Genomic DNA, 12215 nt, shown 5'->3' with positions numbered 1-12215 from the left:
TCCACACCTGTGGCTGCTCCCCTCTGGGTCTCTTTTTTTTTTTTTTGTAGAGACAGAGTCTCACTGTACCGCCCTCGGGTAGAGTGCCATGGCATCACACTCCAGCTCACAGCAACCTCCAACTCCTGGGCTTACGCGATTCTCTTGCCTCAGCCTCCTGAGTAGCTGGGACTACAGGCGCCTGCCCGGCTATTTTTTGTTGCAGTTTGGCCGGGGCTGGGTTCGAACCCGCCACCCTCGGCATATGGGGCCAGCGCCCTACTCACTGAGCCACAGGCGCCGCCCCTCCCCTCCTTGGGCATGTCCAAGGGTGGAGCCCACTTCCTAACTTGAGCCCACTGCCCCTGACAGCAGACAGCACAATGAGTCTGGCTGTCAGGGACCCCAAGCTGACACCCTAATCTGCTCTAAAAAAAGCACAGGGGCCCATGGCCAGTCCTGAGCTATCCCACCATGCCTGAGGCCACCACCTGGAATACACCAAGGGTCTGACTGAAACAAAGTCATGTATTTCTCCTGATTCCCAAGGGCCTTGGTAAGGTCTCCTATGGTGCTTGCAGTGGCAGATACTTGGTGACACTGCCTATGTTGCTTATCCAAATGAGGTTTGCTCATTTTTTAAAAATAGTTTTATTCTGCTCGGGAGGCTGAGGCAGGAGAATCGCGTAAGCCCAAGAGTTAAGAGGTTGCTGTGAGCGGTGTGACGCCACGGCACTCTACCCGAGGGCGGTACAGTGAAACTATGTCTCTACAAAAAAAAAAAAAAAAAAAAAATAGTTTTATTGGTGCCTGTGGCTCAAAGGAGTAGGGCACTGGCCCCATATGCCGGAGGTGGCGGGTTCAAACCCAGCCCTGGCCAAAGACTGCAAAAAAAAAAAAAAAGAGGTGGGATTTCTAAAAATAGCTTTATTGATATAGAATTCACCTGCCGGGCGGCACCTATGGCTCAGTGAGTAGGGCACTGGCCCCATATACCGAGAGTGGTGGGTTCAAGCCCAGCCCCAGCCAAACTGCAACAAAAAAATAGCCGGGCGTTGTGGCGGGTGCCTGTAGTCCCAGCTGCTCAGGAGGCTGAGGCAAGAGAATCACATAAGCCCAAGAGCTGGAAGTTGCTATGAGCTGTGTGATGCCACGGCACTCTACTGAGGGCAGTAAAGTGAGACTCTGTCTCTACAAAAAAAAAAAGAAAAAACTCACCTGTCATACACTTCACCTACATAAAGCGTACAATTCAGTGGTTTCATTGTAGTTACATGTGCAGTCAAATTTAGAACATTTCTATCATCCTGAAAAGCAGCCCCATTCCCCTGCCCTGGCAACTACTTATCTCTGTAGGTGCTATTCACCTGTTCTGGATGTCTGGGACAAATGCAGCTGTTCAACATGTGGCCTTTGTGTCTGACTTCTCTCACTAAGCATGATGGTCTCAAGATTCACCCACCTTGCAGTGTGTGTCAGTGCTTCTCCTTTTCATGCCTGAGTCGTGTTCCACTGCACACTGTGACACACCCTAGTGTATCGACTGTTCAGATATACATGCTCTTTTTCCATTCATGAGTTGATGGACATTGAAGTTTTATCCAGTTTGAGGCTGTCCCGGGCTGGGCCGAGTGTCCTCCCGGCCGCTGCGGGCTCCCTGGCCGCCCACCGGGCTGTGGGTCCGCGTCGCTCCATTGTCCTGCGCCTTTGGGGAAGGACCCGGCCGGCCCGGCGGGCGGGTTCGCGCGGGGTCTCCGCAGGAAGCAGCCAGAGCTGGGCGCGCAGGCCCCGGACGTCTGCGGGTGCCCAGGCCAGGGCCGGGGGGAGCAGCCAGAGCCGGCGCTTTTTTTTTTTTTTTGTATGGCCCTCGGTATGAACTGCTGCTATGAACATTCACCTACAAGTTTTTGTGAGGACGAATGTTTTCATTTCTCTTGGCATACGCTTAGGAATAAAGTTACCATTTAAGCTTTTTGAGGAAATGCCAGACTGTTTTCCAAAGCAGCTGCACTATCATACATTCCTGCCAACAGTATGCAAGACTGGCACACCACATCCCCCCCCCATTCTTTTTTTTTTTTTCTTTTTTTTTTTTGAGACAGTCTCACTATGTCGCCCCGGGTAGAGTGTCGTGGCGTCACAGCTCACAGCAACCTCCAACTCTTGGGATTAAGTGATTCTTTTGCCTCAGTCTCCCCAAGTAGCTGGGACTACAGGCACCCACCACAACACCTGGCTATTTTTGTTGTTGTAATTGTCGCTATTGTTTTATCAGCCCCAGGCCAGGTTCAAATCCACCAGCTCTGGTATATGTGGCTGCCCTACCACTGAGCTACGGTCGCAGAGCCTCCACCCACTCCAACTCTTATCACTGTCTTTTTTTTATTACAGCCATTACAAGAGGTTTTGATTTGCATTTCCCTAATGACATTGAGAATCTTTTCATGCACTTAACAGACATTTGTGTGCCTATGCTGAGAAAATATTCAATTCTTTGCCCATTTTTTAACTGGGTTAACTTTTGTTATTGAGTTGTATGAATCTATACAGGACCTTTATCAACATATGACTTTCAAAAATATGAATAGATTTGAAGATGGCCAAGTGGTAGCAACCCTCCGCAGAGGAAGAAAAACTGGATGAAATTGGACTCTATGAATCCAAAGGTGAGGAGTTGAGCCAAGAAAGAAGTTCAGCAAGCTGTAACTCCAAGGAAGAGCATTCAAGGAAACAAATTACAGGTACAAAGCCTATGGACTAGAGGACGGGAGACCCTCCCCCAAGCAGGCTATCTGTGAACAAGCAGGGAACAAAAAGACTTCACATTTAACCTTGCTGGAGAGAGCCACTAAACTCCAGGTGTCTTTCTCCAGGGAGGTCCCACTTATGAATCTAGACACTACCCTGCCAGGCATAAAATTGAACAGATATTTTTCCCCACAAGTCCAAACTCCAAGTCCACCCTTTCCCACTCTCATGGCAGTCTGAAGGTCTGCCCCCTGCAGAGCACAGAGTGTTTGGTCTTTTTCCTGAGAGATCTGGGGATAGTGTGGACCACCACGCTTTGTGGCAGAATCTGTGACTAACGGGGAAGAAAGGGACACTCAATGGGAGGAGGAGCAGTCCCCAGGTTATGATTATTCCTGGCCAGTGGTGGTGTTGACCCTCAGTTTGGGTTGTGACTGGCAGGACAGGCTGCAGAACCCCTGGCTCTGATGACACCCACAGCAGGAGAGTGGTTGCCCCATGTGGACTGAGTTTAGCAGATGGGGCTGGTCCCCAGCACTTGCTGGGCCTGTAAGAAGAGGCTTGCTAGGCATGGACTGAGATCTGAGAGCACGGGCATGGTCCCCTGATGCCAACAGAAACCTTGAGCAGTGGCTTGCTAGGTGTGGACCAAGACCTGAGGGCTAAAGCATGGTCCCCTGCTTCCAACAGGGCTGGTGAGCAGAAGCTTACCTGGTGAGGACTGAGACCTGTAGCAGGGTGTGGTGCCCTGACTCTAAAAGAGCCTGGGAACAGAGGCTTACCAGGCAGTGGACTGAGACTGGCAGGTGGGGGTGTGGTCCCCTGACTCCAACTGGTATGGCAAGCAGAGGCTAGCTGGGTGTGGACTGAGACCAATGGTCAGGGGCATGGCCCCTGACTCCAACTGGCCTGTGAGCAAAGAAGCAGACAACAGTGTGGACCAAGTCTGGCAGGTGGGAGTGTGGCTCCCTGGTTCCAGTTGTGCTGTTGGAGACCCTTGAATCCCTCTCTGTTGAGCAGGGTTCGCACTGCCTGAGACAATTTAGTTGGAACCTGTGTCTGGGGCTGTCCACTTGGGGACATTTTGAGGTTGACCTTCAAAGTTCTGTAGTGGAAAAGAACTGAAGGGTGGGGGCTGGGCACCGCAGTTGTTTGTATGTCTTCATAGTTGAGATTTAAAGCTAATAATGTGTTTTTTTTGGGATAGGGTAGAGGTTGGCTGATATCAAAACAGAGCTAGCTTGCACTCTCACCAAGTAGGTACTCAGACTCTCTGGCCAAAACTCTGAAAGGGGCTTTTGTAAGGTTGTAGGAGATAAGCCACAATTACAAAGCCTAGTGCTTTGGTAAGGGGCTATCTGTACTACCTGGGAACCCCAATTCAATCTCACCCTACCCAGTTATAAAAACCAAATGGTGGAAAATAAACATGGTGCGGACCCAACAGAAGAACTCTGGCAACATGAATAACCAGTGTAGATCAACCCCTGCAAGAAATGACAAAGGAGATACAACTGAAGATGCCATGCATAGACAAATGGCAGCAATGTCAGAAATCGAATTCAGAATATGGATTGCAAAAAAGATAAATAGAATGGAGGAAAAGATAGAAATTGAATTCCAAAGAGTAGCTCTAAAGTTATCTCAAGAAATTAATGAATTCGAAGCCCAAGTCACCAAAGATATGGACATAATGTGAACAGAGTAGAGCTCAAGGAAATAAAAAAGTTGGTTGAGGAGTTCCAAAATCCAGTAGAATCCCTCAGTAATAGAATTGACCAGGCAGAAGAAAGGATCTCTGAAATTGAAGACAAAGCTTTTGAATGTTCCCAAACACTCAAAGAGGCAGACAAATGGAGACCAAAAACTGATCACTCCCTGAGAGAGTTGTGGGATCACTCCAAAGGATCAAACATTCATCTTATAGGAATTCCCAAAGGAGAAAAAATGGTCCTAAAGGTACAGATGCTATACTGAAGAGATTTTGGGGGAGAATTTCCCAAACATTGCAAGAGATACAGAACTTCAGATAGCAGACAGTTTCAGAACCCCAGCAAGACTCAATCCAAATAAAGAATCCCCTAGACACATTGTGATTAACTTTGCCAAAGTTAAGACGAAGGAGAAAATTCTGCAAGCAGCCAGAGAAGCATCACCTACAAAGGGAGAAGTATCAGAATGACTGCAGATCTCTCAGCTGAAACATTTCTAGCCAGAAGAAGATGGTCATTGACCTTCAATCTCCTAAAACAAAACAACTTCCAGCCCAGGATCCTGTATCCAGCTAAACTGAGTTTCATTTGTTATGGAGAAATCAAATATTTTAATGACACAGACATGTTGAAGAAATTTGTCATAAGTAAACCAGGTCTCCAGGATATTCTCAGACCCATACTCCACAATGACCAGCACAATACTCTACCTCCAAAGTAAACTCACTCAGAAATTTTTTAACAAAACCCAACTTCCACAGTGGCAAAAGGATTAAAAATGTCCACTGGACATCCAAAAATCATGACAACTGAAACACAACTAGGCTTATCAATTCTCTCAATTAATGTGAATGGTTTAAATTGTCCTCTAAGGAGGCACAGGCTGCCTGGCGGGATACATAAACTCAGACTGGATATCTGCTGTATACAGGACTCTCACCTTACCTTAAAGGATAAAAATAGACTTAGGGTGAAGGGATGGACTTGTATAATACAGGCAAATTGGAAACCAGAAAAAAGCAGGGGTTGCAATTTTAGCAGCAGATAAAATTGGCTTTAAACCGACAAAGATAAAGAAAGATAAGGGAGGTCACTACATATGGTCAAGGGAAACACCCAACATGAAGAGATTTCAATAATTAACATTTATGCACCCTACCAGAATGTTCCTCAATTCATAAAGCAGACCCTAATGGATATGAACAACTTGATATCTTCCTGCACTATAATATTGGAGATTTTAACACCCCTTTGACAGTTTTGGATAGATCCTCCAAGAAGAAACTAAACAAAGAAATATTAGACTTAAAACTGATCCAGAACAAATAGACTTTACAGACCTCAATAGAACATTTCACCCTAATAAAACTGAATATAAATTCTTCTCATTAGTCCCGGGTCATCCTCCAAAATAGAACATATTCTAGGACACAAGTCTAACCTCAGCAAATTTAAAAGTACAGAAATTATTCCTTGTATCTTCTCAGACCACTGTGGAATAAAAGTTGAACTCAACAGCAACAGGAATGTTCATACTCAAACAAAGACATGGAAACTAAATAATCTTAGGCTGAATGACAGCTGGGTCAAAGACGAGATTAAGAAGGAAATCAAATTTTTGGAACAAAATTATAATGAAGACACAAATTATCAAAACCTGCGGGATACTGCAAAGGCAGTCCTATGAGGGAAATTTATAGCATTGGAAGCCTTCATCAAGAAAACACGGAAGCCAACAACTTAATGGATCATCTCAAGCAACTGGAAAGGGAAGAACATTCCAACCCCAAACCCAGCAGAAGAAAAGAAATAACCAAAATTAGGGCAGAATTAATTGAAATTGAAAACAGAAGAATCATTCAGAAGATCAACGAAACAAAAAGTTGGTTTTTTGAAAAGATTAACAAAATTGATAAACCTTTGGCCAACCTAACCAGAAATAGAAAAGTAAAATCTCTAATATCATCTATCAGAAACTATAAAGGAGAAATAACAACAGACACTTCAGAAATTCAAAAAATCCTCAATGATTACTACAAAAATATCTATTCCCAGAAATATGAAAATCTGAAGGAAATGGACCAATACCTGGAAGCACACCACCTTCCTAGACTCAACCAGAAATAATTAGAAATCTTGAATAGACCTATATCAATCACTGAAATAGCATCAACAATATGAAATCTCCCAAAAAGAAAAGTCCAGAACCAGATGGCTTCACATTTGAATTCTATCAAACCTTTCAAGAGGAACTAGTACCTATAATATATAATGTTTTCCAAAGCATAGAAAAAGAAGGAAAACTTCCCAAGATGTTCTATGAAGCAAATATCACCCTGATACCCAAACCAGGAAAGGATTCAACAAAGAAAGAAAATTATAGACCAATATCATTAATGAATATTGATGCAAAAATAATAAGATCTAGCAAACAGAATTCAATAACACATCAAAAAAATTATACAACCAGGGGCAGTGCCTGTGGCTCACAGGAGTAGGGTGCTGGCCCCATATGCCAGAGGTGGCAGTTCAAACCCTGTCTCGGCCAAAAACTGCAAAAAAATAAAAATAAAAAATATACACCATGATCAAGTTGGTTTTATGCCAGGGTTACAGGGTTGGTTCAACATACACAAATCTATAAATATACTATATCACACTAATAAAATAAAAAACAAAGACCACATGATCCTCAATTGACACAGAAAAAGCCTTTAATAATATCCAGCATCCTTTCATGATCAGAACACTTAAGATAATAGGCATGGGGGGGCAGCACCTGTGACTCAGTCAGTAAGGTGCCAGCCCCATATACCCAGAGTGGTGGGTTCAAACCCAGCCCTGGCCGAACTGTAACAACAAAAAAATAGCCGGGCGTTGTGGTGGGCGCCTGTAGGCCCAGCTACTCGGGAGGCTGAGGCAAGAGAATCGCTTAAGCCCAGGAGTTGGAGGTTGCTGTGAGCTGTGTGATGCCACAGCACTCTACCGAGGGCCATAAGGTGAGACCCTGTCTCTACAAAAAAGAAAGAAAGAAAGAAAATAGGCACAGAAGGGACATTTCTTAACCTGATAGAGGCCATCTACAGCAAACTCACATCCAGTATCATATTGAATGGTGTAAAATTGAAAACATTTCCACTCAGATCAGGAATGAGGCAAGGATGCCCACTGTCTCCATTGCTATTCAACATAGTAATGGAAGTCTTAGCCATCGCAATCAGGCAAGAGAAGGCAATCAAGGGTATCCAAATAGGGTCAGAGGATATCAAACTCTCACTCTTCATTGATGATATGATCCTATACCTGGAAAATCCCAGGGAATCAATTTTAAAACTCTTAGAAGTGGTCAAGGAATACAGCAGTGTCTCAAGATACAAAATCAATACTTACAAGTCAGTAGCTTTTATATATGCCAACAATAGTAAAGCTGAAAATATAGTCAAGGACTCTATTGCTTTAACAAAAGTGCCAAAGATGAAATATCTGGGAATTTACCTAACCGTAAATTCGGTAAAAGGATGTGAAAGATCTTCACGAAGAGAACTGTGAAACTCTGAGAAAAGAAATAGCTGAAGGGGTGGCACCTGTGGCTCAAGGAGTAGGGTGCTGGCCCCATATACCAGAGGTGGTGGGTTCAAATCTAGCCCTGGCCAAAAACTGCAAACAACAACAAATAGCTGAAGATGTCAACAAATGGAAAAATATACCATGCTCATGGCTGGGAAGAATCAACATTGTTAAAATGTCCATACTACCCAAAGCATTCTACAGATTAAATGCAATCCCTATTAAAGCACCATTGTCATACTTAAAGAACTTGAAAAAATAGTGCTTCATTTTATATGGAATCAGAAAAAAACCTCAAATAACAAATGCATTACTCAGAAATAAGAACAAACCAGGAGGTATCACGTTACCAGACTTCAGGCTATACTTTAAATCTATAGTGATCAAAACAGCATGGTACTGGCACAAAAACAGAGCTGTAGATTTATGGAACAGAATAGAGAACAAAGAGATGAAACCAACTACTTATCATTTGATCTTAAACAAACCTATCATAATTGTTCAGTGGGGGAAACACTCCCTATTTAACAACTGGTGCTGGGTGAACTGGCTGGCGACCTGTAGAAGACTGAAACTGGACCCCCACCTTTCACCATTAACAAAAATTGATTCTCACTGGATAAAAAAAGTAAGCTTAAGACATGAAACTATAAAAATACTAGAAAAGTGTGCAGGGAAAACACTTGAAGAGATTGGCCAGGGAGAATATTTTATGAGGAGGACTTCCCCCCCCCGCCCCAGGCAATTGAAGCAACACCAAAAATACATTACTGGAATCTGATCAAACTAAAAAGCTTTTGCACAGCCAAGAGCACAGTAAGTGAAGCAAACAGACAACCTTCAGAATAGAAGAAGATTTTTGCAGGTTATGCTTCTGACAAAGGTCTGATAACTGGAATCTACAGAGAACTCAAACTGATCAATAAGAAAAGACTATATAACCCCATTTCTACATGGGCAAGAGACTTGAACAGAAAATTCTCTGATGAAGACAGGTGCATGGCCTACAAACACATGAAAAAATGCTCATCATCCTTAATCATCAGAGAAATGCAAATCAAAACCACTTTGAGATATCATCTAACTTCAATAAGATTAGCCCACATCACAAAATCCCAAAACTACAGATGTTGGAGTGGATGTGGAGAGAAGGGAATGCTTCTACACTGCTGATAGGAATACAAGCTAATACGACCTTTTTGGAAAGAAGTTTGGAGAAAACTCAAGGATCTAAAAGTAGACCTACCATTTGATCCTGCAATTCCTTTACTAGGTATATACCCAGATGGTCAAAAAGCGTTTTACAACAAAGACATTTGCACCAGAATGTTTATTGCAGCCCAATTCATAATAGCCAGGACATGGAAACCAAGTGCCCATTGACCCATGAATGGATTAACAAATTGTGGTATATGTACACCATGGAATGCTATGTAGCCGTAAAAAAGATGGAGACTTCACATCTTTTATGTTTACCTGGATAGAGCTAGAACATATTCTTCTTAGTAAAGTGTCTCAAGAATGGGGAAAAAAGTATCTAATGAACTCAATAGTACTATGAAATCAATATATAATCACCTACACACTCATATGAATGGCAAAACATAACTATAGTCCAGAAAGTAGAAGGGAAGAGGAGAAAGAGGGGAGGGAAAGGGGGATATGGGAGGGAAAAAGGGTATTTGGGGGTCCTCACATAATGTGCATGATGCAATGGTACATTTCAAAACTATTAAGAAATTAGGCTCTCTGGTCATCAGGCTCCCATTCATCAGACAGCCACTTCTAGTGCAGCGCCAGCCACATCCCCAAGGCACCATGGTGAAAGTGAAGGTCAGAATAAATGGCTTTGGTTGTATTGGGCGCTTGGTCACCAGGGCTGCTTTTAACTCTGGCAAAGTGGATATTGTCGCCATCAATGACCACTTCAGTGACCTCAACTACATAGTCTACATGTTCCAGTGTGATTCCACCCATGGCAAATTCTATGGCACAGAAAAGGCTGAGAACAGGAAGCTTGCCATCAATAGAAATCCCATAACCATCTTCTAGGAGCGAGATTCCACCAAAATCAACTGGAGTGAGGCAGGCGCTGAATATGTTGTGGAGTCCACTGGCATCTTCACCACCATGGAGAAGGCTGGGGCTCACCTAAAGGGGGGTGCCAAAAGGGTCATCATCTCTACCCCTTCTGCTGATGCCCCCATGTTTGTGATGGGTGTGAACCATGAGAAGTACAAAAACAGCTTCAGCATTGTCAGCAATGCCTCCTGCACCACCAACTGCTTAGCCCCCTTGGCTAAGGTCATCCATGACAACTTTGGCCTTGTGGAAGGACTCATGACCATAGTCCATGCCATCACTGCCACCCAGAAGACTGTGGATGGCCCCTCTGGGAAGTTGTGCCGTGATGGTCATGGGGCTCTCCAGAACATCACCCCATAAATGCATCGATGTACACAGGTATGATTTAATTAAAAATAATTTTAAAAAACAAAAATATTCTCTCATTCTGTGAATGTTTTTTCACTATCTCAATAGTCCCCTTTCAAACATAAAAGGTTTAATTTTGGTGAACTCTATCTAATATTTTTCTTTTGCAGCTCGTGCTTTTGTCCCTAAATTTCTTTACTGAGGACAGTAACTCACAGATGTCAACACTAACCCTGGGTTGTTAGCGAACACTTTTGTGTTTGAGCTATTTCTTCTTCTTTTTTTTTTTTTTTTTTTGTTGAGACAGAGTTCGCAGCAACTTCAAACTCTTGGGCTGAAGCAATCCTCTTGCCTCAGCCTCTCAAGTCGCTGGGACTACAGGCGCCTGCCACAAAACCCGGCTATTTTTAGAGATGAGGTCTCATGCTGGCTCAGGCTGGTCTTGAACCTGTGAGCTAAGTCAATCCACCCACCTCAGCCTCCCAGAGTGCTAGGATTACAGGCATGAGCCACCGTGTCCGGCCCCTTTTTTTTGCTTTTTAAAGACAGAGTCTCACTCAATCACTCTGGGGTTGAGTGCGGTGGTGTCATAGTTCACAGCAACCTCAAACTCTTGGGCTCAAGCAATCATCTTGCCTTAGCCTCCCAAGTAGCTGGGACTACAAAGTACCCCACACAACTGGCTAGTTTCCAGCCAGTTTTTCTATTTTTAGTAGAGACCGGGTCTCACTCTTGCTCAGACTGGTCTGGAACTCCTGAGCTCAAGCTGTTCTCCCCCCTCAGCCTCCCAGAGTGCTGTGATTACAGGTGTGAGCTGCTCTTAATGGTAAGCCATTTTGTTTGAGGCCTATCTTTAACGGACACTAATACCAAAGTTCTTTTTTAGTAAAGGTTTATGGGTGATCTGTTTCTGTTTACATGAAAATGTCTCCTCTTTAAAAAAAATTATGGGTGGCTCCAGTAGCTCAGTGGGTAAGGACACCGGCCACATACACTGGGGCTGGCAGGTTCAAACCCAGCCCAGGCCTGCTAAAACAACAATGACAACTGCAACCAAAAAAAAAAAAAAAAAATAGCTGGGCATTGTGGCGGGCGCCTGTAGTCCCAGCTACTTGGGAGGCTGAGGCAAGAAATCATTTAAGCCCAGGAGTCTGAGGTTGCTGTGAGCTGTGACATCACAGCACTTTACCAAGGTTGACAAAGTGAGACTCTGTCTCAAAAAAGAAAATGTTTCTTCTTTACTTCAGTCTAGAAATAAAGTTTTGGTGTTTTGGTAAGTGGTTCTGGTTTGAACTGAATTATTTTCTTGAAAATAACAGTTTTGCTTTTCACTTACAGGTGATGTTTCATCCCCTCTCCACCCTAGTGTTTGGTCAAGAATACCAATGGAGACCTGATACTACGTTTCTAAATGTTCCAATGTCATAAATGAAAATAATTTAAATGAATCAAAATTTCATTACGTTTCAACGTTTAAGTCCTAAAATGCTTTTATGAAAATGAAAAGGTCGCTAACACGGCTCTCAGTAGCTGCGCAGCTGCCACACACGGTCCGCCGAGGCCAACCTTAGGGTGGCGGGACCACAACTTCGTGGGAGCCCCGCAGTTCCTCCCAAGAAAGAGCGTGGTCCGTGGTCACGCGAGAGAGGATCGTGGGGTGCTGGGGCTGGGGCGCGGGGACCTGGAGTAGCGCGAAGGGGAGGGGTCGGAGAAGGGGGCGTGGGAGAGGGGGGCGGGCCCGCTCCTTCCCGCGATCCTCCAGGGCCCCCGGCCTCC

The 12215-nt window shown here is 44.1% G+C and overlaps 1 pseudogene across 1 annotated transcript; it reads left to right on the top strand.

Moving 5' to 3' along the window:
• Nucleotides 1–5771: 5771 nt before the first annotated feature.
• LOC128581516 (glyceraldehyde-3-phosphate dehydrogenase-like) lies at nt 5772–12202 on the top strand (annotated as a pseudogene). Its single transcript, XR_008378863.1, has one exon. The product of XR_008378863.1 is annotated as a glyceraldehyde-3-phosphate dehydrogenase-like (transcript).
• Nucleotides 12203–12215: the final 13 nt, after the last annotated feature.

The sequence above is a fragment of the Nycticebus coucang genome, chromosome 3, assembly GCF_027406575.1.
Source record: "Nycticebus coucang isolate mNycCou1 chromosome 3, mNycCou1.pri, whole genome shotgun sequence".
NCBI lineage: Eukaryota > Metazoa > Chordata > Mammalia > Primates > Lorisidae > Nycticebus > Nycticebus coucang.
The sequence above is the reverse complement of the archived record's forward strand: the minus strand, read 5'-3'. Positions and strand labels throughout refer to the sequence as shown.